The sequence below is a fragment of the Jaculus jaculus genome, chromosome 3, assembly GCF_020740685.1.
Source record: "Jaculus jaculus isolate mJacJac1 chromosome 3, mJacJac1.mat.Y.cur, whole genome shotgun sequence".
NCBI classification, from domain to species: Eukaryota; Metazoa; Chordata; class Mammalia; order Rodentia; family Dipodidae; genus Jaculus; species Jaculus jaculus.
The window spans coordinates 74,276,001-74,301,744 of record NC_059104.1 but is presented as its reverse complement, the minus strand read 5'-3'; positions in this window follow the sequence as shown (position 1 = coordinate 74,301,744).

Genomic DNA, 25,744 nt, shown 5'->3' with positions numbered 1-25,744 from the left:
TGAAAAGGAGACATAAAGGGTGGAGAAAGGAAGGGAGGAGGATACGTAATAGGTTGATATTGTATATATGTAATTACAATGATTGTAATGGGGAGGTAATATGATGGAGAATGGAAGTTCAAACGGGAAAGTGTGGGGGTGGGGAGGGAGGGAATTACCATGGGATATATTTTATAATCATGGAAAATGTTAATAAAAATTAAAAAAAAATAAAAATTAAAAAAAAAAAAGAATGACAGACTTCTGTCAGAGTACTTGATGACCCACCAAAGGTCAGTGGTAAGACCCTATTGCTGAAGACTCCATACGCAACTGACACATAAAATGGAATGGCATGGCTGGAAGCCAGGACAGAGTCAGGCCCAGATAGCGTGTCTAGTGCCAGAAGGTGATACATGGGAAACTGATGGAAATGACCAATATCTGTCCAAGCAACTCATGGTCTAACCTAATTAGCAACAAATAACCTGGTGTGAAGCCCACACAAGTGCCATAGTAGCTCACAGCCATGGTGGGGAACCAACTGCTCTTTATTTGGCTAACTGATCCCCTCAGTGGTACGGGACCCATAGCTGGAACTCAGAAACAAATCAGTACCATGGCCAAACATAAGCCCACTCTCCAATATCAAGCTACCATCAATCATGGGATACAAGAGAGCCTACACCTATTAAACTCTATATTAAAAATTAAGTGTTATCTCAATTTTCCAGGTGCTAACTTACTCTCCATTGGAGAATCTGCTTCTCTTTTTCAGACAGATGCAGATCCTTAGGAGAGAGCTGCCCCATCATACCTCAAAAGCGGCCCAACTGAAACTAAGGAAAATTGGCAAAACAATCAAGGCTGCTGTTTTTCTGATGAACCAGATACCAGCACAAAGGGTTAGGGGACCAACACAGAGAAAAATCAACTCCTACCAAACTAGAGAGCCAGAGCCTCAGAGACCCCCAACACCTCAGCACTGAAGCAGACCAAAAATGAATCCAACATGCCTCAGGGAAATTTTGCAGAAGAGGGGGTGGAAAGAATGTCAGAGTCACATGTTGGGTCATGATATGCAGAGACATTTATCGTACCAAGAACTGTGGGCTACCTCCACAATGCACGACCCACTTACATCAACAAGGAGGGGACATTGGGAGGGGGTAGGTTATGGATGAGCCTAAATAATGGTCCCAAACTGCCCGTATTTGTTGTAAAGAAAGCTAATAAATTTAAAAAAAAAGAAAAAGAAAAGAAGAATGATGCTTCTGGCAGTCAAAGTTTTCAGACCACAGTCTTATTTTGAGGCTGGCATGAAACCCAAGAAAGTAGTAGTAAACTATTCAAGGGTAAGATTGTTAAGAAAGAAAACTTGAAATCTTGAATCCATCAAGAAATGCAGATTCAATATTTTGTGAATTGATAACTAACTCTATCTGAAGAAGCTGAAAAGTGATTTAGATAATAGTTATTTCACATGAGAAAATGGGGGAAAAAAACAATTCTTTACAGGCAGCATCCAATAAGAAAACAATGTGGCTAGCATTAGGGGCTTCATGCCTGGCTTGCTATTCAATCTTTGACATTTTATATGAACATTCTCATTTTGGAAACCAGTGGGGATATAAGAACTACTATTTGTCTTTCTTCTGTATTTTGAAATCATCTGTTGGATTAGTCATTTTCCAGTGCTGTAAAAAATATATATCCAAGACAATCAATTATAAAAGATATAACTTGTCTCATAGTTGTGGAGAGTTACATTCATGGTTTACTGGTTCCATACTTCTGTGTCTGTATTATGGAGCATATCATGGGCATGAGTACATGATGGTATAAGTTGCACTCCCTGTGATGATCAGGGACAAAGAGAGAGGAAGTAAGGGGAAGGGCACATTGCAATGACCTAAAATGTCCCACAAGGCCGTAGAACTTAAGATTTCCAGCACTTCCCAGTAGCACCTTACTGGTCAAGCCTTTATCACAAGGGCCTTTGGAAGGGCATTCCGTTACAGCACTGGCTGTAAGGTGCCAATACATTCTCCACATTGACTGACTTGTTATTAACAATAATCAGCACAGTTCATTCGCCAGGTAGAAATGATTATGTCACTCTGCAGCAGCTGGTGCCTCAGTGCATTGCTGTGATCCTTATGCAAAATCAAAGGTCATTAACAGCCTTTCCACTGCATGGAAGGCCAAATAGTCTCAATATATAAGTGAACAAGTCAAGATGAAGCCTGTATATATGCAGAGAGAATTAGAAAGACAGAAAGACAGAGAGAAAATGTGCTCCATAGCCTCTAGCCATTGCAAATGAACTCCAAATACATGTACCACTTTGTCAATGTGGCTTACATGGGTACTGGGGAATCAAACACTAGTCATTAAGTTTTGCAGGCAAGCACCTTAACGGCTTAGCCATCTCTCCAGCCCCAAGATTAACCTTTGAGGATGTTGTGTGGTTCCAATTTATACCTAACAAGCTCTGTCTACTTAGCAGAAATGCAGTAGGTGGAACAGACAAGAATGGCTACCAGCAGCCACCTTTATCTTTTAGAACCTTCACTTAGTTTTGAATTTTTCCAAAGAAAAACACTTCAGTATGAGCCAATATGAAACAGTTGAAGTTTATTAAGAGAAAGAAAAGTACTCACAAAGAGAATAAGGCACACAAGGGTGAATGAATATGGGTGTCTCAAATGATAGTGGATCTTAAAAATCCTCATGGTGTTTATAAGTAATGCAGATATAACAAAAAGTATAGCAGAGGGAGGACTTCCAGGTAAGATGTCTGCATAGGAGTCATGCCAATTCAGCCTCGGGAGATATTTAAGGAAAAACACAGCAAACTACACTCTTTCTGAAAAGTGAAGGTGTATAGGTTTTTATCAGCCACAGCAAAGAAACAGGAGAGACTAAGTTCTATCAGAAAAGAGGAAGCCAGCCAGAATACTGCCAAGGTGCTTGTGGACTTAGACTGGATCTTCAGGGATCTGTGTGCCCACCAGGCACCCAGCTACAGGATCAGAGACCAAACATGGGGATTTTCCAACCTCATCAGCCTCCTTGCAAAGTCAAGAAACTTGAAGGGGAGACCAGCAGGGATTAGCTGAGGAACTGATGCAGGACCAGCTGAGCAGTTCCAGTACAACTCCAGGCTTCTCAAATTTTTCCATCCCCCAACCAACAGCACCCTGACCCTCCAGAGAATGCATTCAGCACTTGGCAGCAAGGCATCCAGCACAGCTGATCAGAACACCAGATTCACAGCACAATACAGAGGAATTTAGGTGGGCACTCAACATTGGTGAGGTTTGAAGCCACCCCAAAAGGTAACAAGGCCAACTGGCAAAAAAGCAGGTACATAGGCCTGTATTGGAAGTGTTAATCTCTTTTTCCATGTGAGGGCAGGTTATGGGTTACAATATATTCTTGTTTGGCTTTACCATTCTCAAGTAATCTGTATTTGGGGGTTAACTATTATTGCTTTTTATGCTTTCATATCCATAGAGCCTTTGTTTTTTTTCCCTCTGTCATTATTGGGGGAAGGGTCTGATTCAGACCCAGGCTGACCTGGAACCCATTTCAGAACAGAAATCCCAACCTCTCAATTGACAGGATTAAGGATATAGAGCAACACACACTCTTGGGGATTTTGGCTTTTTAAGGTTGCCTGTTGGCTTCAATCCCCACACTTGCATACTTTGTACTAGGTTTTATTGAATGTGTATTTGCTCAGCTGAATTTTAGAATTTGCCAGTAAAATTCTCCACCCAGCCCACTAGAATACTTGAATAGCGGGCAAATACAACACTGAAAATTATTTCTGTGGATGGATTGGAGTACAGCAGCTACACTTGGCACCTTAAACTTCTGCTCTGAAGGTACATAAACTTGGATTTCAAAGTATAAAAGAATTGCAGATAAGTAGAAATCTCAAGCATCAAACCCAAGCATCAGGAAGTAAAAAATCACTACACTATAATACAAGAAACATAAAGAACCAAGACAATACAATCCCACCAAATATTATAAATCTATCAGAAATGGCCCCCAATGAGATAGGCTTAGATGAAATGCCTGACAAAGACTTAAAAAATGATTTCATCTATACTCAAAGAATTCAATGGAGTCAAAGAAGAAAACAAACTCCTGAAGGAATCCAAGAGAACACAGGAAATCAGCTTACTGAAACAAGGAAGTCATTTCAAGACATTGGTAAAGTAATAGAAATACTGAAGAAAAACCAGGAAGAAATATTAGAACTGAAAAACACAGTCACTCAAATAAAACAGCTGTGGAAAGTCTTACCAGTAAAATGGGTGAAGGAGAGAACAAAATTTCTATATTATAAGACCAGGTGGCAGACCTAATACAGTCCAACAAAGAGAAAGACAAGCTAATTGGAAGGTATGAATGGGAATTTCAAGATACCTGGGACACTATGAAAATATCAAACATAAGAATTCAGGATATAGTAGAAGGAGAAGAATTTCAATCCAGAGGCTTAGTAGAAGAAAATCATAGAAAAATTCCCCCAAATTTGGAAGGAAATGCTAATTCAGATAAATGAAGCTTTTAGGATACCAAACAGATAAAACCTGGAAAGAACCTCCCCTCTCCATGTTATAATTAAACTACTAAATACACAAACCAAAGAAAATATATTGAAAGTTGTTAGAGATAAAAAGAGAGTCACCTATAAAAGCAAGCCCACGGATCACACTCAACACAAACTTTAAAGGCCAGAAGGGCTTGGAATGATGTATTGCATGTTCTGAAAGATAACAACTGTCACGCAAGAATACTTTATCCTGTGCAGCTATCTATCCAAATTGAAGGCAAAATAAGGACATTCCACACACACAAAACAAAAACAAAAACTAAGCAAACTCTATAGAAAATACTTGAAGGAATCCTTCACACTGAAAAGAAAGCAGAGCACACACATGAGAAAACAGGAAAAAATAAACCATACTCAAATAACAGAACAGGCGTTTAAAGGGAAACAAGAAGTACTATAAAACAAGAAGAATGGTAAGAATAAATGCATACCTTTTAATAATACCTCTTATTATAAATGGCCCCAATGCCCCAACCAAGGCTTGCAGACTGGACTAAAATCCAGGATCCTTCTATTTCTTGCCTCCAGAAAACTCATTTCTCAACAAAAGGTAAATATTGTCTTAGGGTGGTATTACAAGCAAATGGGCATAGGAAAAAAGCATGGATTGCTATCCTAATATCTGCCAGGATAGACTTCAAACCAACATTAGTGAGGAAAGAGAAAGAAGGCCACTTTATACTGATTAAAGAAACACTCAAACAGGAGGGTTTTACAATCTTAATTGCATATGTACCTAACATGGGGACTTCCAATTTCATCAAACAAACACTATTAGACTTAAGGTCACATGTAATACCAAACACAATTGTAGTGGGTGACTTCAATACCCCACTCTCATCAATTGAAAGGCCATCCTGGCAAAAAATAAACAGAGACATCTGGATTAAATGAGGTCATGGAACAAATGGATCTAACAGATATCTATAGAACATTCCATCCAAATGCTGAAGAATATACATTTTTTTTCTCAGCAGCACATGGAACATTCTCCAAAATAGGTCATACATTAGGACACAAAACAAATCTTAACAAATACAGGAAATTGAAATAATCCCATGTACTCTATCTGAAACAATGGGATTACACTACAAATCAGCAACACAGAAATCTACAGAGCATATAGAAACTCATGGAGACTAAACAGTACACTATTGAAAGATGAATTCAATTAATTTAAGAAATCAAAAAGGAAATCAGTTAATTCATAGATTCGAATGGTGAAAAGAATGCAATATACCAAAACCTTTGGGACACAATGAGGCAGTCCTAAGAGGGAAATTTATGGCTCTAAAGCCCTATATTAAAAAATTAGAGAGTTCACAAGTAAACAATTTACTGTTTCACCTTAGGGCCTTGGAAAAAGAAGAACAAGGCAAACCAAAAAGCAGTAGATGGAAGAAATAATAAAGATTAGCACAGAAATTAATGAAATAGAAACAAACCAAACAAAACCTATCCAAAGAATAAATGAAACAAAGAGTTGGTTCTTTGAAAAAACAAATAAGATTGATAAACCCTTAGCAAATCTAATGAGAAGAGAGAAAAAAAAATTCAAAAAATCATCAGGACATACTTTAAGAATATATATGCCTCTAAGTTTAAATATCTGAAAGAAATTGATAATTTCTTTGGTTCATATGACCTACCAAAATGTAATCAAGATGTGATAAACCATTTCCCTAGACATATAAAAAGTACCAAGATACAAGTAGTTATAGTCTCCCAACTAAAAAATGTTTAGGCCCAGATGGATTCATTGGAGAATTTTACCAGACCTTCATGGAAGAACTAACACAACTGCTTCTCAACTTTTCCATAACATAGAAAAGGAAGGAATTCTATCAAACTCTTACAAAGCCAGCATCACCCTGATACCCAAACCAGACAAAGAGAGAACAAAAAATGAAAATTATAAACCAATTTCCCTCATGAACATATATGCAAAATTCTCAACAAAATATTGGCAAACAGAATACAGGAAAATATCGGAAATATTATTCACCCTGACCAAGTCAGCTTTATCCCAGAGATACAAATAGTTAAATGCAATACACTATATTAGTGGCCTGAAGGACAAGATCTCATCATAATCTCAATGGATGCAGAGCAGGCACTGAACAAAAGCCAACATCCCTTCATGGTAAAAGTCCTACAGAAACTGGGAATAGAAGGAACATATATCAACATAATAAAAGCTATTTACAACAAATCTACAGCCAACATAATACCAAATGGGAAAAAAATTTGAAGCAATTACATGAAATTCAGGAATAAGACAAGGGTGTCCATGTCCTCACTTTTATTTAATATAGTACTGGAAGTCATAGCTGCCCTGGCCAGTGGTGAGTTAAACAAGGACCCGAGGGGAAATTAACCTGGATGAAAGACAAGACCGACACAAAGAAGGAGACCAAGTAGAGTCTGATCAAGGTCTCGAAGTTTATTTTTTACACAGGGGTGAGAAGGAGGGAGTAAGCTGCCTGACATGATTTAGGGCCATGGGATTGTTAGGGAACCTAGAGGAGATGTAACCAGGTGTTTATCTAATCCTCAATGGCTTGACAGCCTGACTGCAAACTGACCTTTGGCAAAAGATAAGATTCTGTAAGCAGTCTGCTGACCAACATTCCTAACCTCAAGCTGGATGGACCAGCTTTCTGATAAATGAGTCAACTTAATAACAGGCCAGGCCTAGGCAAAATGGAGAGGCTTTTGCTTTATGGCTCCCGACATCTCCTCCCTTCTTTTATACAAAAGAGAGGGAGGCCTGCTATTCAGCGGTGGACTTTAACCAACTGGGGATGTATTGACCTGACTCCTTCCATGGGCTGTCATTTTTTTGTCCCACAGTCTTGGCCCTTGGTACCTTTTGGGGAGGGGAGGCAGGGCCTATGTGATTATAATTGGTGTGGTACCAACCTCCATGCAAGTCAGGTTTTTCTCTCAGAGAATTCAGAAAGGAACCTTCCCTTGCAGTGCTTTGCCTCACACACATGTTGGTGCCCATATTGTATTCACTTTATTGTGAGCCGATATGCATGGGTCTGAATCTTATGCAGCTCTTAAAGGAGGGGAGTTGCCTGGCACATCGAAGCCCTGATCAATCAGATCCAATAGATGATAGTGGATTTGGATGGGCTTGGAAATGGCACTGTTGTTTAATAAAATTAGTGAGGCATCATTGTATTATATATGTCTAGGAAGAAGCATTTGCAGGATTAAAGTGAGCACAACACATAGACATACGAGCACAGCACAGACACAGAGAGCCCAATAGACAACTATGGGCCCCTGATGGCCAGACAAGTCTGTATCCTCCAGGGATGGTTCAATGATGCTAAACACAGTGTGAATAGGAGTTGACCTCTCCAATAGGTTAGCTGTGTCCTCTGAGGCAGAATCATCTTGAGGTCCTTCCAGCTTTGCCCTGTTAGGGAAAAAAGGAGATTTTCTCAGGGAAGTGTTAATTCCCTGGATATGTGAAATGTCATTGGAGGATCATCAGCTTGTTTTACAAGTGTCTCTGGCAGCCATCTTGCAGCATTTTCTTTGGTGTCAAACAAGCATACTTATCCTTGGCCCCAAATGAGTACTGGGTCTGGGCCATTCCATTTTAAGGTTAAAGGATCTTTCTACAAGGCTTTGGCAAAGGTATTTTATGTATTTGTGTGCCAAAAGCAATCAGCAGCTGAATTTCCTTGAGTATCAAGGGTCAAAAAGTTTGGGTCATACAAGGCATGGTGAAGGATATTTCTTGGAGAACCTTTTATGGGATATAACTCCCCCATTTTTAATTTTTGGAGGGTATGTTTAATAGTTTTATGGGCTTACTCAACAATTCCTGTATGCCTGTAATATGTTTAATTTGTAGTTGATGACAGAAATCTTGGAATTCTTTTCTAGTATATCCAGGACCATTATCAGTTTTAATAATTTGGGGCTTTCCCATGACACCAAAGCAATTGAGTACATGAGCAATGACATTTTTTGAAGCTTCTCCAGCATGGAGGCTGGCAAAGATGAATCCACTAAAGGTATCCACAGTAACATGGAGGTACTTAAGATTACCAAATGAGGGAACATGTGTTACATCCATTTGCCAGATCTCATTGGGAATCAGACCCCTAGGGTTTATGCCCAAGTGGGGGACAGGTTGGATGGTGACACAGGTTGTGCATTGTTTGACTATCTGGCAGGCTTGTTCCCTAGTGATTTTAAAAAGAAGATGCAAGGTTTGAGCATTAAGGTTATGTACAAAGTGAGCTGCTTTGGCCTGGGCCACAGGATTGAGCTCAACAAGGAAGGCAAATTGGGCGGCTCTATCAGTCATGGCATTGCCTGTGGCTAGAGGCCCAGGGAGTCCATAATGCACACAAATATGGCCTATATAAAAAGGGTCTTGTCTAGAATGTATGCATTGCTAAATAGAGAAAAACAGAGGGGTGGCATTTGTAGTGGGTTTTATATATGGCACAGTTTCTAAAAGGGATATGGATTGAGCAATATAAGCACTATCAGTGTACAGATTAAAGAAGGTATTTGGAAGTTGTTGAAAAACCTGTAAAACAGCAAAAAGCTCCACCAATTGAGCAGAGTGGAATGGGGATTGTAGGGAAGTGGTTTGATTGTCTACAGTGAAGGCTGCCATTCCATTAGAGGAGCCATGATTGAAAACTAGGGGGACATGGGGAAGGGGTTGGGGAGAGGTCAATGTAGGAAAAACAAGTGGTTGAATTCTCAGAAAGTGGAGAAGCTTGTTAGCAGGGTAATGATTATCAGGAAATCCCTGAAAAGAGGTGTAAGATATTGCCCAGTTATCATCATTCTGTATTAACCACTGGATTTGGGTAGTGGAATAGGGTGGAACTATTTTATCAGGGTCCTTACCAAACATTTTTTGCTTTGGTCACGTCCAATTTTTATTAATTCTGCCACCCACGAAGTGTAAGGGGTAAGGACTTTGGGTGGTGAGGCAGGTAATGGACCCAGAAGAAGGGCCCCTCCTGCCAGAACACCACAGTGGGTGTGAAGTCAGTGGCACAAATGACCAGGAGAAGAGACTCCTCATAAGAGTTGAAAGTGACCCTTTGGCTCAGAATTGTGGCCTCCACTATCTTCAGAGCCTCTAGGGCAGGGTCCACTAATGAGCGGCCGGAGGCAGGATCTGGGTCTCATTTAAGGATGTCAAACAAGGGTTTAAGCTCTTCAGTAGTTAGCTTGAGATAAGGCCTGAGCCAATTGATATCTCCTATGAGTTTTTAAAAATCATTTAAAGTTTTTAGATGATCAGTTCTAAGTTGAATTTTTTGTGAAAGAATTTTGTTATGAAAAAGTTCAAAGCCTAAGAATAAGTAAGGGGGTTTTAATAGAATTTTATCAGGAGCTATCTGAAGACCAGCTCTGGTAAGGGCCCTAGAAAGCTCTTGAGAGCAAGTAGAGTTCAGAGGGATCAGGTCCGGCCAAGAGAATGTCATCTATATAATGAACGATATACAAGGAAGGCCATCTATGTCCAAATGGGTCTATAACTTGGGCTACAAATTTTTGACACAGTGTAGGGCTGTTGGCCATCCCTTGGAGCAAGACTTTCCATTGGAATCTTGGCATAGGGCCTCTAAAATTTACCACAGGTAAACTAAATGCAAAATGTTGACGATCCTTAGGGTGCAAGGGAATTGTAAAAAAGCAAACCTTTAGGTCAATAATGATTTTACAGTATACTGCAGGAATTTCCACTGGAGTGGGGAGGCCTGGTTGTAGGGCTCCCATAGGTACCATGGCCTTATTAATTTCTCTAAGGTCCTGGAGCAATCTCCATTTTCCAGACTTTTTTCTTTATATCAAAGATAGGAGTATTCCAAGGAGAGGTAGTAGGTTCAATATGGCCTGCAGCAAGTTGTTCCTGCACTAACATCGTGGCTGCAGGAAGTTAAGGGCCATTGATCAACCAACACGGGTTTTGTTGTTTTCTAGGATATCTTATCTGCATGGGGTACAGGCATGTCAACAGCCATTAGGATAAATTTTTGTAGCCTATTCCAGCACAATCAGTCTTTATGGTAACTGAGATTGGCTCCTTTGTTCCCTGAGAATGTCTGCCCAATCCTTGTCCTGGATGGAAGCCTTGATTAAGCATTTGGTGAGCTACCAACTCATTAGGGCTGCACATAATGAGTTTCATTTGAGAGAGGATGTCTCAGCCCCAGAGATTAATGGGCAGGTCTGTGACCACATAAGTTTGAACAGTGCCTTGATTGCCCTACTCATCCTCCCATTGAATAACTTCAGAACTTTGTAAGGGGTTAGAGGCCTGTCCAATTCCTTTGAGATGGATCATGGAAGCGGCAAGAGGCCAAGATGCAGGCCAGTCTTAACTGAAAATAATTGTGGCATTTGTACCAGTGTCTATAAGACCTTTAATGGTTTTTCCTTTTAACTTTAATTTAAGAAGGGGTCTTATTTGAGTGACCTCTTGTGCCCAATAAGTATCTGATTACCCAAACCCATGGGGGCCTCTCTTTTGTTTCTGGCAAGGTGCCTTATCATTGAGGGGCAATAGTATTAACTGAGCAATCCGTTGGCCAGGAAAAATGGTAATAGGCCCCTGAAGGGTAGTAGCCATGAGTTTAATTTCTCCAGCATAGTCATTATCAATGACTCCTGGAGAAATGGTGAGACCCTGAGTGGTTGAACTGGCACGTCCCAAGATAAGGCCAAAAGTGTCCTGAGGTAGGGGGCCAAACACTCCCGTAGAGAGGATTTGAGTTCCCATCTCTGGGGCTAATATTGATTGGGAGGTGGAACAGAGATTCAATCCTGCACTACCAGTGGTTGCCCTGGAGAGGGCAGTGATGTCACATTTTGGGCCGATTGAGGGACGAACCTGACGACCCCAGGGTTCTGTCCAGTATGGGTCTTCGGGCCCTGGAGTAGGCCCCTTAAGAAGTTTCCCTACCTCTGGGGTAGAGGTTTACCCTGTATATCAGTTTTGGAGCGGCATTCAGAGGCCCAATGCTTGCCTCATTTGCATTGCAGGCACAGAGAGGATGGGAGCGGCCGCTCAGCCTTAGGAGCCGTGCATTCTCTGGAAAAATGACCTGGTTGTTTGCAATTAAAACAAGTTCTGGGCTTGTCACCCTGGGTAAAATCTTTAAGTGTTGCTCCTATGGCTAATCAAATGCTGTGAAACATAGGGTCTACATCAGCACAGAGTTTGACAAAGTCAGAAATATTTTTGCCACGGCGATGGGGGCATATAGCCTCTTGGTAGGCTGAGTTAGCATTCTCAAAAGCAAGATGTCTAACAAATTCATTGTCTGTTTCCTCCTTTCCCATGAGGCATTCAGTGGCCTCTGTAAGGCACCGATAAAATCACTATAAGGCTCTTGCAGACCTACTCTGATTTTAGCAAGACAGGTGACAGCAGTTCCTTTAGAGAGAAGGCTCTTCCAGGCTTTGAGAGCTGTGTGTTGAATTTGTGTAAGTAATCCTGGAGGAAATTTGGCTTATTATTCATTCGTATAATAGGGGTGGTTGCCCAAAAGTTTATCTAGCATCCAGGATTTGGAGGAGCCACCAGTGGCCAAATTATGGCAGGCAGCATCCTGGCACCTCTCATCGTAATCAGCTTTCCATAGAAGAAAATCACCCCTAGTTAAAGTAGCTTTAGCTAACATAACCCTATCATTAACAGTAAGTAAGTCTTCACTTAGAGATAGTAACAGCGAGATAGTGAAAGGAGCAATAGGACCATACAAAGAAACTGCATTTTTTAACTCTTTTGTATGTTTAAATTTAAGGTGGTGATATCGCTGGGCTTTAGTAAGTAAAGTTTCATCCCCTTCCTCATTCTCAGAGCTTTCTGACCCAGCAGGTTCCCTTGTTTCAGATTCTCCCTCCCTCTCTTCTGGGCTTTGTGGATCCTGCAGCTCAGCCTCATTAGATTTTCCTTCTATAGGTTTAACTTGGGAGTGAGTTACAGGAAAGGCATGGAGAGTTTTACTTTTGGTTTTAGTTTTCTGAACAGGGCGAGTGAAGGGGGAGCATATTTCTAAATCAAGGTCACATAATTGTTTGAGCAGTTGCAACTTTCCTTTTTAGCTTGGAGGAGCATCTTAAGAGACTGTGCCTCCTGGGAAAGTTTAATAGTGGCTTATCTGGTTATTTTTTCTAGATTGGAGGGAGCGTCAAGCACCAGGGCACAAAAAGAGGGTGCTATGTTATAGGGTGGTGGCCGTGTACCCAAAAGTGCCTGGGGGGGCAATCAGGGTTATGATATTTGGCAGCCTCGTCCTCCAATCTGTCCTCTTCCTCAGGGGAAAGGGAGTCATCATTAGGATCAGTGGTTTGTAATTCAGAAAGAATTGAATAGATAGATCACGGGAGAGGGTTACTGGGAGGAGGTGGGTTACTAGGTGGCGGATCAGGATCATCAGCATTTTCTGGCATAGGAATGACAATATAGGGACAATTAGAACCTGGGGAGGAGGGCTAGATTGGTGGCCTGCAGCATATGGAGCGAGAGCCGGGGCAGGGATTCTCTAGGACTTCATTCTTATGGAGGGAGTTCTGACTGCAGGTAAATGTATTTTTAAGGAATTTCTCTGGGACCTCCTTCTTATGGAGGGAGGTTTGACTGCCAGTGAATTTATTTTTAAGGAATTTCTCACTATCTGTAACTACCTTTGAAACATCAGGGTGATAGTAGAGGACCTGTAATACATCATTTATGAGGTTCCAATAAGAAAATGCCTGCATGGAACCTTTTCAGGACCAAAAGAGTGGTAGTAATCATTTAGGCAGTCACCAACACAGCACCACTGCTTTTTATCTATAGTACCTTCCTGGGGGGACCAGGGACAGACATCTTCTAAAACGACAAAGAATTTCACTAAATCTTTTTTCTTAACCCGTGTTCCTTGTATCTTGAGAGAAGTTTTAAGCCCTTCAACAAACAATTCATGCTTATTTAATGCTTGTCCCATAATTGTGTTGCTCTTCTTACCTTTCTGGATCTGTATCACAGGCGGGCACTCCTGAGGTGATCTGCATAGGGATCTTCACTCACCAGTGAGGTGGCGATCCAGTGAGGGGGGGAAGCCATCCACTCAAGTGATATCCAGGTCACACTTCATACCTTGAGCCCCACATTTGTGCGCAATTTGCCCCAGCCAGCAGGGAGTTAAATAAGGACCCGAGGGGAAATTAACCTGGATGAAAGACAAGACCGACACAATGAAGGAGACCAAGTGTAGAGTCTGATCAAGATCTCGAAGTTTATTTTTTACACAGTGGTTATATAGGGGTAAGAAGGAGGGAGTAAGCTGCCTGACATGATTTAGGGCCATGGGATTGCTAGGGAACCTAGAGAAGATGTAACCAGGTGTTTATCTAATCTTACCTCAACGGCTTGACAGCCTGACTGCAAACTGGCTTTTTGCAAAAGATAAGATTCTGTAAACAGTCTGCTGACTGACATTCCTAACCTCAAGCTGGATGGACCAGCTTTCTGATAAATGAGTCAACTTAATAACAGGCCAGGCCTAGGAAAAATGGAGAGGCTTTTGCTTTATGGCTCCCAACACATAGCTATTGCAATAAAGCAAGAGACACTCATAAAAAGGATAAAATTGGGAAGGGAAAGATCAAATTACTATTAATTGCAGATGATATGAGTCTATATACAAAAGACCCTAAAGACTCTACCAGCAAATTGTTAGAGCTGATAAACATTTTCAGCAACATATCAGGATACAAAATAAACACACAGATATCAGTAGCTTTCCTATATACTAACAACAAACATGCGGGGGTGGAGGGTAAAATCAGGCAATCAGTCCCATTTACAATTCCCCCCAAAAGAGTTTTATGGAATAAATTTAATCAAAGAAGTGAAGGATCTCTACAATAAGAACTTTAAAACATTCAAGTGGGTAATTGCAAAAGACACTAGGAAATGGAAAGATATCCCATGTTCTTGGATTGGAAAAATAAGTATTGTGAAAATGTCAATCTTGCCAAAACCAACCTACATATTTAGTACAATCTCAATTAAAATTCCAATGGCATTCTTCATGGAAATAGACAAAAAATAATCCTAAAATTCATTTTGAAGCACATAAAACCTTGAATATCCAAAACAATTTTGATAATGAAAATAAGGCTAGTGGTATCACCATCCCTGATTTTATGCTATATTCCAAAGCCTAACAAAAACAACATGGTACTGGCACAAACACAGACACATAGATCAATGGAATAGAGGACCCTATTGTTAATCCATGCAGCTACAGCCATCTGATTTTTGACAAAAATGCCAAAAATATTCATTGTAGAAAAAGACAACCTCTTCAACAAGTGGTCTGGGAAAAACTGAATACCTGCATGTAGAAAGATGAAAATAGATTCTTGTATTTTTGCAGTCCAAAGAATCCAGTCCAAATGTATCAGGGATCTTAATATCACACCTGAAACTCTTAAACTCCTAGAAGAAAAGGTAGGAGAAACACTTCAACATATTAGCATAGGCAACCACTTTCTTAATATAACCCCTGTTGTTCAGGAAATAAAACCACTAATCAACCACTGGGATATTATGAAATTACAAAGCTTAGGTACAGAAAATACTGTGAATAGAGCAAAGAGACAACCTACAGAATGGGAGAAAATCTTTGCCAGCTATGCATCTGACAGAGGATTAATATCCAGAATATACAAAGAATTCAAAAAACAGAGCAATAATAAATCAAACAACCCAATTAACAATGGGCTATGGAACTAAATAGAGAGTTCTCATCAGAAGAAATACAGGTGGCATATAAACATCTGAAAAAATGTTCTACATCTTTAGCAACCAGGAAAATGCAAATTAACCATACTTTGAGATTCCATGTCACTTCTGTCAGAGTGGCTACCATCAAAAAAAACAAATAACAATAAATGTTGGTGAGAATACAGAAAAAAGGGAACCCTTCTATGTTGTTGGTGGAAATGTAGTCTGGTACAGCCAATGTGGAAAATAGTGTGGAGGTTCTTGAGACAGCTTAAAATAGATTTATCATATGATCCAGCTATAGCACTCCTAGGCATATATCTTAATGACTCTTCTTACTACCTTAGAGATACTTGCACAACCATGTTTAATGCTGCTCTATTCACAATACCTAAGTAATGGAACCAGCCTAGATGTCTCTCCACAGATAAATGGATAATAAAACTGGTATATTTACACAATGGAGTTCTATTCTGCAGTAAAGAAAAATGAAATTTGTAGGGATATGGATGGATGTGGAAAGGATTATACTAAGTGAGGTAACCCAGAAAGCGAAATATCACATGTTCTCTCTCATATATGGATCCTAGCTACAAATGTTTAGACTTGTGTGTGAGCTGGAACCAAAAATCAGTAGCAGAGGCCAGTAAACTAGAAAAAGGCTACAAAGGAGGGTGTAGAGGGAAGGGCTTAATGGGATGGTGTCACATATATCTAAGTAGAAGAACAGATTACAGGGAGTGAAATGGCCTAAGTGAAGCCCAGGGAAGATATTGAATAAGAGAAGGGTGGGGGAAGGGTCAATCAAAATTCAAGATATTCTAAACAAGACATATGAAAGCCTACTATTTTAGATAATGGCACAAACAGAAGCCATAGATTGCTACCAGAAAAATTTCAGTGCCAGGGATTTGATACCTTCCAGTGAGTTGTTGGCCAGGGAGTTCCCCACTGCCCTCAGAACATTAGAGGCTATTGCCAAGGCCCTTGGTTTCCCATGAGTAACAGATCATAAGACCCTATTTCTGAAGAATTCACTTGCCTGGATGGCAAGGACACTGAGAAATCAAACTGGTGCTGAGCTGAAAACCTTCTCCCTGTATGCCAGCCAATTGGAAGCTGGAAAAAGCTGTGCTGCAGGTAGCCGTAAGGGAGACAGAAGTCATCAGTGGTAAAAACAGTGGTAACTGGGAGCCTCAAGTTTGGCTAGATAGGCCAAATGACCAAATGAGTGCAATAGTGGCATGTCTGCTCTTGGGGAATCTAACTTCTCACTAATTCGACTGGAGGTCCCCTCTATGAGAGGGAATACATGCTTGGTACTGAAAACTTAATAAAAAGCCTATGGCATGGAAGCTCCTGAGACTTAAGGGCATAAAGCCTGCTCTTGTCTGGCTAAATGCCTATATTATTCTCACCAAACTGTTCTGAAAGCACTACACTTAATGTTCACATTCATGTATTAATGCTACTCTCAATTTTGGTTAGAGAAACTTCTCTTTTCAGATAGCAGTGTCCACTTGGACCACTGGGTGACCAAAAGGCAACATAGTGCTGAGAAGAAGTGACAGAGGAGTAACCAGCACTGAAACATCTCTTATCATACCCTCCAATTTTCAGGATCTATTGCAGAAGAGGTGGCAGAAAGAATGTAAGAGCCAATGCAACTGTCCAGACAGAAATTGGCCTTCATATCCATGACCTTGCAGTCCCTAGCAATACCTTCACAAGACCCTCATAATAGGAGAAAAAGATGATGACATCAAAATAACAGAGAGCTAATGGAGAGAGGGAGGAGATACAATGCAGAGTGGAGTTGTGAATGAATAGTGGGGGAGGGGAGAGAAGTATCATAGTTTATTGTCTGTTAGTATAGAAGTTGTCAACAAATAATGATACCAAACTGACTTTATTTACTGAATACAAAACTATTTAATAAAATAAATAAATCAGAACCCAAAGACTAGAAGAAAATACTTGTTATAAAAAAAAAAAGTTTTTGTCTTTTTTTAAAAGTACGGCAGAGAGCTGATTATGGAGTAAGGATAAATATAACTGATGGAAATGTGTGTGTGTGTGTGTGTGTGTGTGTGTGTGTGTGTGTGTGTGCACATGCGTGCATGCAAGCTAACTCTGTGTTCTGATGGAAAATGAGATTATTGGATCACAGTATACACTATTGAGAGATGAAAGCTTTCAGTATACATTCATAATGGCCTTTAGTTCATGGAATAGTCAAATTTGCATGCAGAGCATTCACATTACCTCAGCATCATATATTATATCATTTCCCATTAAATTTTGCTATCCTGGGACATAATTTTGTATTTAATTATGAGAGACCTACAATTTCTTTTATAATTTTAAAGATATTATTATTTTGGCCATTGTTTGTGTATTTAAAAATATTAAATGTAAAGTATCTTTTACATTATCATTTTTCTGTGTGTAAAGTGTCCTTTTTTCAAACTGTCTTTATAATCTTCTATTTATCTGATTTTCCTCACTTTGCTAATTGTGTACGTAGATGCTCAGATATTCTTCCTGGAATGTTTTTAGGGCATAGATTTATATCTTTCAACAACTATAGAAAAACATGGCAAATAGCTCTGTAAAATATTTCTTGTGTTCATTAATATATATATCATTCTATTTAGTTTTTATTTTTGTTTACACATGTGTGTGGTGCACATGCATGAGTGTGCATACACACATGAAAGCCAGAAAACAACTTCATATGTCGGTCCTTTTTTTTGGGGGGGGGGTGAGGGAGTGAGGGAGGGCAAAATGGTTGATTTTGGCTTAGAAACTTGAAAGGAAGCTCTGTGATGGCAGGGGAAAACAATGGCATGAGCAGATGGTGGACATCACCTCCTGGCCAACATCAGATGGACAATAGCAACAGGAGAGCATGCCTCCACTGGTTTTTTGAGGTAAGGTCTTTCATTGTCCTTAAACTTACTAATTGGCTGGCTTTTGTGTGTGGGTTCTGAGGATCAAACTTGATCTATTTTTTTCAGTTAAACACATTTAGAAATCCATCTATTTCCTTAGATTTTCCAAATTAGTGGAATGTACATTTTAAGGTATGTCCTAATAATTTTCTGAGATTCATTAATACCTGTTTTAATGTGTCCCCTTTCACTTCTCATTTTATTTATTTGGGTCTTCTTTCTTTCCTTTATGTTATTTTGCCTGAGGGTTTGTTGATATTGTTTAATTTTTCAAAGAACAAACTGTTTTGATTCTGGGTTTGGCTTGTTCTGGTTTTTTCCAAGGCATGATGTATACTGTTAAGTTGCTTATTTGAGAGCTCTCTGATTTCTTGATGTAGACACATGTAACTAGACAGTTCCCTCTAAGAATTACTTTCATTGTACCTCATAGGTTTTAGCAATGCTGTGTTTTCATTTTCATTTGGTTTTAGAAATTTATCAGTATAAATGCATACTTAGAAGTACACAAGGAAGACTTGGACACATGGGCATAGTAAAATTATCAGAAATAACAGGCTCACAGACTTATTAAAACTGCCAGAAGAGTGAAGTTATCCCCCAACAACCTCTATCATATTAAAAAGATGGATTCCCTAATTGGTCATTGTGGCCCCACTGACTTCTTATTAGCTCATTCAGTGCTGAGTCATCAGACTGAAAGTTGCAGGTGTTCTGGTTCTTCATCTAAGTACATTTGCCATCAGTACTGCCTCTTTAAAGGCTTTAGGCTATTAACCCCGTTGTTACCACTTTAAATCTATATGGTACCATGTAAAGTGTAATCTGAGAGTTAACATTTGTAATTAATATTAGATAAAATCAACCTGTGATAGCCAATGGACACACTATGACATGAAATCAGAATTATCTAGTAAATTATAGCCAATGACATTGAAGCAACTTATAAATTTATTGTTTTTCAATAAAATGACACAGTGGAAAGATACAATATTGCTTGCCTTTGTTTCTGACATAGCATACTTATGAAAATATAGCTCTGCATGACTGGCTGTGAGCACATGTGACTGAAAAGTGGGTGTCAATCTCACCTCTCCAACTGTAAGAATTTGTATGCTAGCTATCTTCCTCCCTCAACAATCATTGTCCTTAAAACTATATAAATCATTTTACCTCTTGTGGTGGTTTGATTCAGGTATCTCCCATAAACTTAGGTGTTCTGAATGCTAGGTTCCCAGCCAATGGAGATTTGGGAATTACTGCCTTCTGGAGGGAGTATATTATTGGGGGAGGGCTTATGGGTATTATAACCAGTTTCCCCATACCAGTGCTTTGCAGAGTCTCCTATTGCTATGGTCCACCTTTTGTTGGCCAGGAGGTGATGTCCACCCTCTGCTCATGCCATTGTTTTCCCCTGCTATAGGGGAGCTTCCCCTGGAGCCTGTAAGCCAAAATAAAGCTCTTTTTTTCCCACAAGGTGCTCTTAGTTGAGTGATTTCTACCAGCAATGTGAACCTGACTGCAACACTTCTTTTATAATTAGTTGACTACTTATGGATTCAACCTATAGGTTTTATCCAGGAATATGCATCAGAATCATGTTTAAAACATTTGAAAGCAGTATAAAAATCACCAGAGATGAAAATTTTAAATATGTTGGCTCTAGAGAAGATGAAGATTCTGCAAATAGTTAAACCAGCAGCTAGTGACAGTCTCATAATTTAACAGGTACACTCATTGCCCTATGCACTATGCAAATGAATCACCTGGAAATCTTTAAATCAGACTCTGAGTCCATGTATATATAATGGTTTTTACATCTTGAATTTCTCCAGGCTTTCAGTGGCTGTGGTTCCAGCTGGCCCATATTTATACATTGTGATGGTAGGGATGATTCATTCTCTACCTTGGCTGAATTTTTTTAAATTTTTGATACCCTAGGAATGTTCTAGATTAATTAGTCAAATATGCAGGCATAGACTCATATCAGCATTTTAAGTGCCTCCTGGCAATTATAATTGCACACAAAGTTGAAAAGTAGTGTTTCTTAATTAGTTTTCTCTTTTCATTATCCATATAACATCTGAAAATCTACCTTAAGGCACTTATTTTTATAAATACTATTACTTCTTTCCCACAATGAAAATTAAAAACACAGAAATATTATGTATCTGTTTACATTCCGTGGCCCTAAGGAGGGACACAATGTATTAATATCTTAATTTTTACACCCCCTCCAAGAATCAAATTTCATCTACTGTTAGAAACAGCAATCTCATTGGGGATGCATAGTCTAAGATGTTCGTCTCTTACCATTGTTTATGAAATTACTTTTATTCCTTGTCTACTCCAATAATAGAGACACTTATAGTGGAAAAAGATCTCTATAAATTAAATCTACTACTTAAGCTGGGTGTGGTGGGACATGCCTTTAATCCCACCACTAGGGAGGCAGAGTAGGAGGAGCACCATGAGTACAATGCCAGCCTGAGACTACATAGTGAATTCTAGGTCAGCAGGGGCTAGAATGAGACCCTACCTCATAAAGCTAAAAATAAATAAATGTAAATCTACTACTATATGCTAATAAATAAAACACATCTGAAATAAGAAAATACATTATGTTAAACCAGTCAAGCTAGAATTGATTATGGTATAATATAAAAGATGATAAAAGTTGAGTTTTCTTAGAAAATATGATCCAATCAATGCTAAAGATCAGCTATGTTTTTCAGAATTATTTCTTAAAGAGGGACATAACTATATTTGCTGGTTTTAAGTGTTATAACACATTATTTAAGACAATAAACTTAAAGGAGGAAAGGTTTATTTTGGATTGTGTTTTCAGAGGTTTTAGTTCATAGTCAGCTGGCTCCATTACTTTTAGTCTGCAGTGAAACAGAACATTATGCTGCAGAGAAAAGCTGCTCACCCCATGGAATCAGAGAAACAGAAAAATAGAAAAATTGGGAATGAGGTATACTCTTTGAAGACTTGTTCTCCATCACCTACTTCTTTCACCTATGTTCTGTCTTTTAGTGGCCCATTCAGTTTAAACTCACCAATGGCTTACTGTATTGATGAAGTTACTACCCCTTATGATTCCGTTCCCTCTCAGTAGTACCACCAGCTGAGGAAGCAGGAGGCTATCCAGGAGAATGGGAGGTCTTTCCATTTACTCAGGTCTTCCTTAGTTTCTTTCTTGATTGTTTTATGTTTTCATTGTAGAGGTCTTTCACATGTTTGGTTAATGTTATTTCAAGTTAGTTTTTTTTTTTTTTTTTTTTTGAGAGCGACAGACACAGAGAGAAACACAGAGGGAGAGAGAGAGAATGGGCATGCCAGGGCTTCCAGCCTCTGCAAACGAACTCCAGACGCGTGCGCCCCCTTGTGCACCTGGCTAACGTGGGACCTGGGGAACCGAGCCTTGAACCAGGGTCCTTAGGCTTCACAGGCAAGCGCTTAACTGCTAAGCCATCTCTCCAGCCCTCAAGTTAGTTTTTGTTATTTTTTGTTGTTATTGAAAATGGGAGAATGTTACTTTCTCTGTATCTTTGTCTTTTGCATATAGAAATGTTACTGGTTTTTGTGCATTGATTTTGTATCCTGCAACTTTACTGAAGGAGTTAATCACCTTTAAGGGTTTTGAGATGGAGGCTTTAAGGTCTCTTATGTACAGAATCATGTCATCTATGACTAGAGCTAGTTTAACTTCTTCCTTTCCAATTATTATCCCTTCTGTTTCTTTCTCCTGTCTTATTGCTTGAGCTAGTACTTCCAGTGCTATATTGAAGAGCAGAGGTGAGAGTGGACACCCCTGTATTATTCTCAATCTCAATGGGAAATCTTTTAGTTTCTCTCCATTAAGTATTACTTGGGCTTTAGGAGCTTTATATATAGCCCTTATTATGTTGAGATAAAAGTGTTTATGCTAATTCTCTCCAGTATTCTCATTGTGAGGTGATGTATTTTGTCAAAGGCCTTTTCTATGTCTATTGAAATGATCATGTGGTTTTTGTGTTTAAGCTTATTTATTATGCAATGTACTACATTGACAGATTTCTGTATATTGAACCATGGGATGAAGCCTACTTGATCCAGGTGGATAATGCTTTTGATGTGATGTTGAGTTCTGCTTGCAAGGATTTTGTTCAGAATCTTTGTGTCTAAGTTCACAGGGGAAATGGGACTATAGTTTTCTTTTCTTGTGGCATCTCTGCCTAGTTTTGGTATTACAGTGATAGTGGCTTCATAGGAGTTGGGGAGCTTTCATGGTTTATTTTTTTCAATGAAAAAAGTTTTCAAGGAAAACTCTCTATCACATCAATTTTAATTGATTTTGAGTTTCCAATTCATTAATTTCCACTCTGATCTTCATTATTTCTTTCCATCAGGAGTTGTTTGGATTGGATTCTTCTTGCTTTTCCAGTGCGCTTAGGTGGATGGTTAGGTTATTGATTTGGGATCTGTCTGTCTGTGTTATGAAGACACTTAATGCTATGAATTTTCCCCTGAGGACTGCCTTCATTGTATCCCATAAGTTTTGGTAGGATGTATTCTCATTGGCACTCATTTCTAGAAATTTTTCAATTTCATTTTTTATTTTTTCCACTACCCATTTATTGTTTAAAAGCATGTTGTTCAGTTTCCAGGAGCTGATTGGATTCCTGGCACATCATTTGTTGTAATTTCTAGCAATACAGTATTGTAATCTGATATCATGCATGAAATTGTTGATCTTCCCAAATATATGGAGGCAGGCTTTATGACCCAATATATGATCTATTTTAGAGAAGGGTCCATGGGCTGCTGGGAAGAATATGTAGTCTGTGGATTTGGGGTAGAATGTTTTGTAGATGTCTATTAGGTCTAATTGATCTATGGTTTTGATGAGCTCTCTCACTTCCCTGTTAATTTTTTTGTTTGTATGTTCTATCTATAGCTGATAGTAGAGTGTTGTAGGCCCCAACTATTATGGTGTTGGTAGTCATTTTTGTTTTGTTTTCAAGTAGTTTTTGTTTTATGAATTGTGGCCAGATGGCCCAAGGTGCCAGGTGTTAGGGGGTAATAGGACCAAGCAGACTAGTGTTGTGGCTGGGCTGGGGTGTGTGTGTGGGAATGCATGGAGATTCCAAAGGGGTGTAACAGTGGTTCCCTTGGGACTCTGTAGCAGGGGTTGGATGGGACTACTAGGTACTGTGACAGGTCAAGGCAGGGATATGGGACTGCTGTGGGTCACGTAACATGTGGGGGTGAGGGGTGTGGAGGTCCCCTGTGGTTGGAGAGCCTAGGGAGGGGGAAAGCCTAGCCTTGTGGCCTGGGTTTATGTATGTAGGGGAAGTGGCATGTGGAGGTCCCTGGTGGTGGCAGGGGGATCACTAGCCTGCTGACATGAGTACACATATGGATGTCAGGGGATGGTGGCAAGTGGGAGGGTGTTTGCACCTGAAAGTCCCCTGGGTAAATGCTAGCCTGCTGGCCTGGGTCTGCACGTGGGGGTGGGAGTGGCAGAGTTCACGTATGTAGCTCTGTAGTGGTGCTCACCCTGGAGGGTGACACTAGCCTGTTGCAATGGGTCCGTGCATGGGGTTGGGGGGGGCAGTGGTGAGTGGGACAGTGTTCACAAGCTTGAAGGGACTTGAAGAGCTATGGTAGCCTGCTGGCCTGGGTCCCCCTGACTGAGGTTAGTGCAGGAGGAACCTGAAGTTTGTACTATGGCTATGATGGCTGCTTGTGGGGATTGGGGGACTGGTGGGATACTCGAGAGTGTGGGTGTCAGTGGATTCCTTACATTGACCCTCCACACTCTCCTACTGAAGGTCTATTAGAGTCTAATCACCCCTAGAAGATGCAATGAACACTAAACTCCTTTCCTTTACTTCCCCAGGACATTCAGTGCACTTAGGAGGATGCCATCTTGACCAGAAGTCTGAAAAGAAAATTTTCCATGAAAAAAAAGCCAACTCTAGTATTATATGAACACAAGACCAAATCTACAGAGAATACTTCAGGGAATACTCCACACAAGAGTCAAATAACCAATTTCAAGAACCTGCAAGAAGAAGATTATAATAAACAAAACTAGAGCATTCTCAAAAAATACAAAACACAATAAAGCACCAAACCCTATAAAGTGCCCAATAATTGCATCAATTAAATCAAACCTCAAATACATAAATTTAAACATCAATGGTATTAATTCAACCATCAAATGACACAAGTTATCAGGGTGGATCAGAGAGATAGACCTTTCTGTCTGCTGTATTTAAGAAATTCACCTCACCTCTAAATATAGACACCTCCTCCCAGGGAAAGGATGGAAAATGATATTCCACACACGAGGAAATAAAAAAACTTAGTGGTTAAGGTATTTGCCTGCAAAGCCAAAGGACCCAGGTTCAGCTCCCCAGTACCCATATAAGCCAGATGCACAAGGGTATGCATGCATCTGGAGTTCATTATCAGTGACTGGAAACCCTGGAACATGTAGTCTCTCACTTTCTTTCAAATAAATAAAGAAAAATAAAATATTATAAAAAGAAAAAAAGGATGTCAACATTCATATGAAATGGCAGTAGACCTTGCATATCCAAACATATCCTTAGCAAAAGAAACACCTCTGGAGGTATCACCATACCTAATCTATAGCTATATTACAAAGCCATAATAACAAAGCAGCATGGTACTGGCATAAAAACAGAAACATAGACCAATGGAACACAACTGAAGATCTGTGCTAGCTGACCAGCGCTGGGGCAACACGAAGAATGTAGAGTCTTTTGAAAGGGCGTGAGTGCTCAAGGAGTGTCCTGTTCTTCAACGTCTGCTTTATTCCTCCCTGGATTAACAAATTGGCACCTACCTGGTATCATGGAGTATAAAATGCTGGAAAGAGGGTCATTGAGTTTGCAACACGGTCTTGTGTTTTGGAAATGGCCATGGGCAGTGTGAAGCAGGTTTGTTGGTTGCCTGCATAAAGACCCCATGGAGCCATGAGGATGAACTGTGGCTTGCAGTGGAGACCCAGTGGAGATGCCAGGACAATGAGATGGCTGTCGAGGAGCTGCCGGCCCCAATGAAGTTTTCCAGGACTGTGAGTAGCCTAGCTGGAGAGGCAGAATTGGAATGCCAGAGACTTGTTGCTGGTTAGAATTATCGGACTTAAAGATTTGTCACTGGCTAGAGTTGCTGGTCTTGAAGCTACAGAGTTTGATGTTTGCCATGCTTGTTTTAAATCTTGTATTGGTTGAATGTTTCTTTGCTATGCCCAATGCCATCTTTTGCAGTGTGAATATTAATCTGTGCCATTATGGGTTTTTTGAGGTTATATTTTGGTATTATGGCTCAGTTAAAAGATCTTGGACTATGGGGATGTATGAACATCATTGGGATTGATAAAAACTA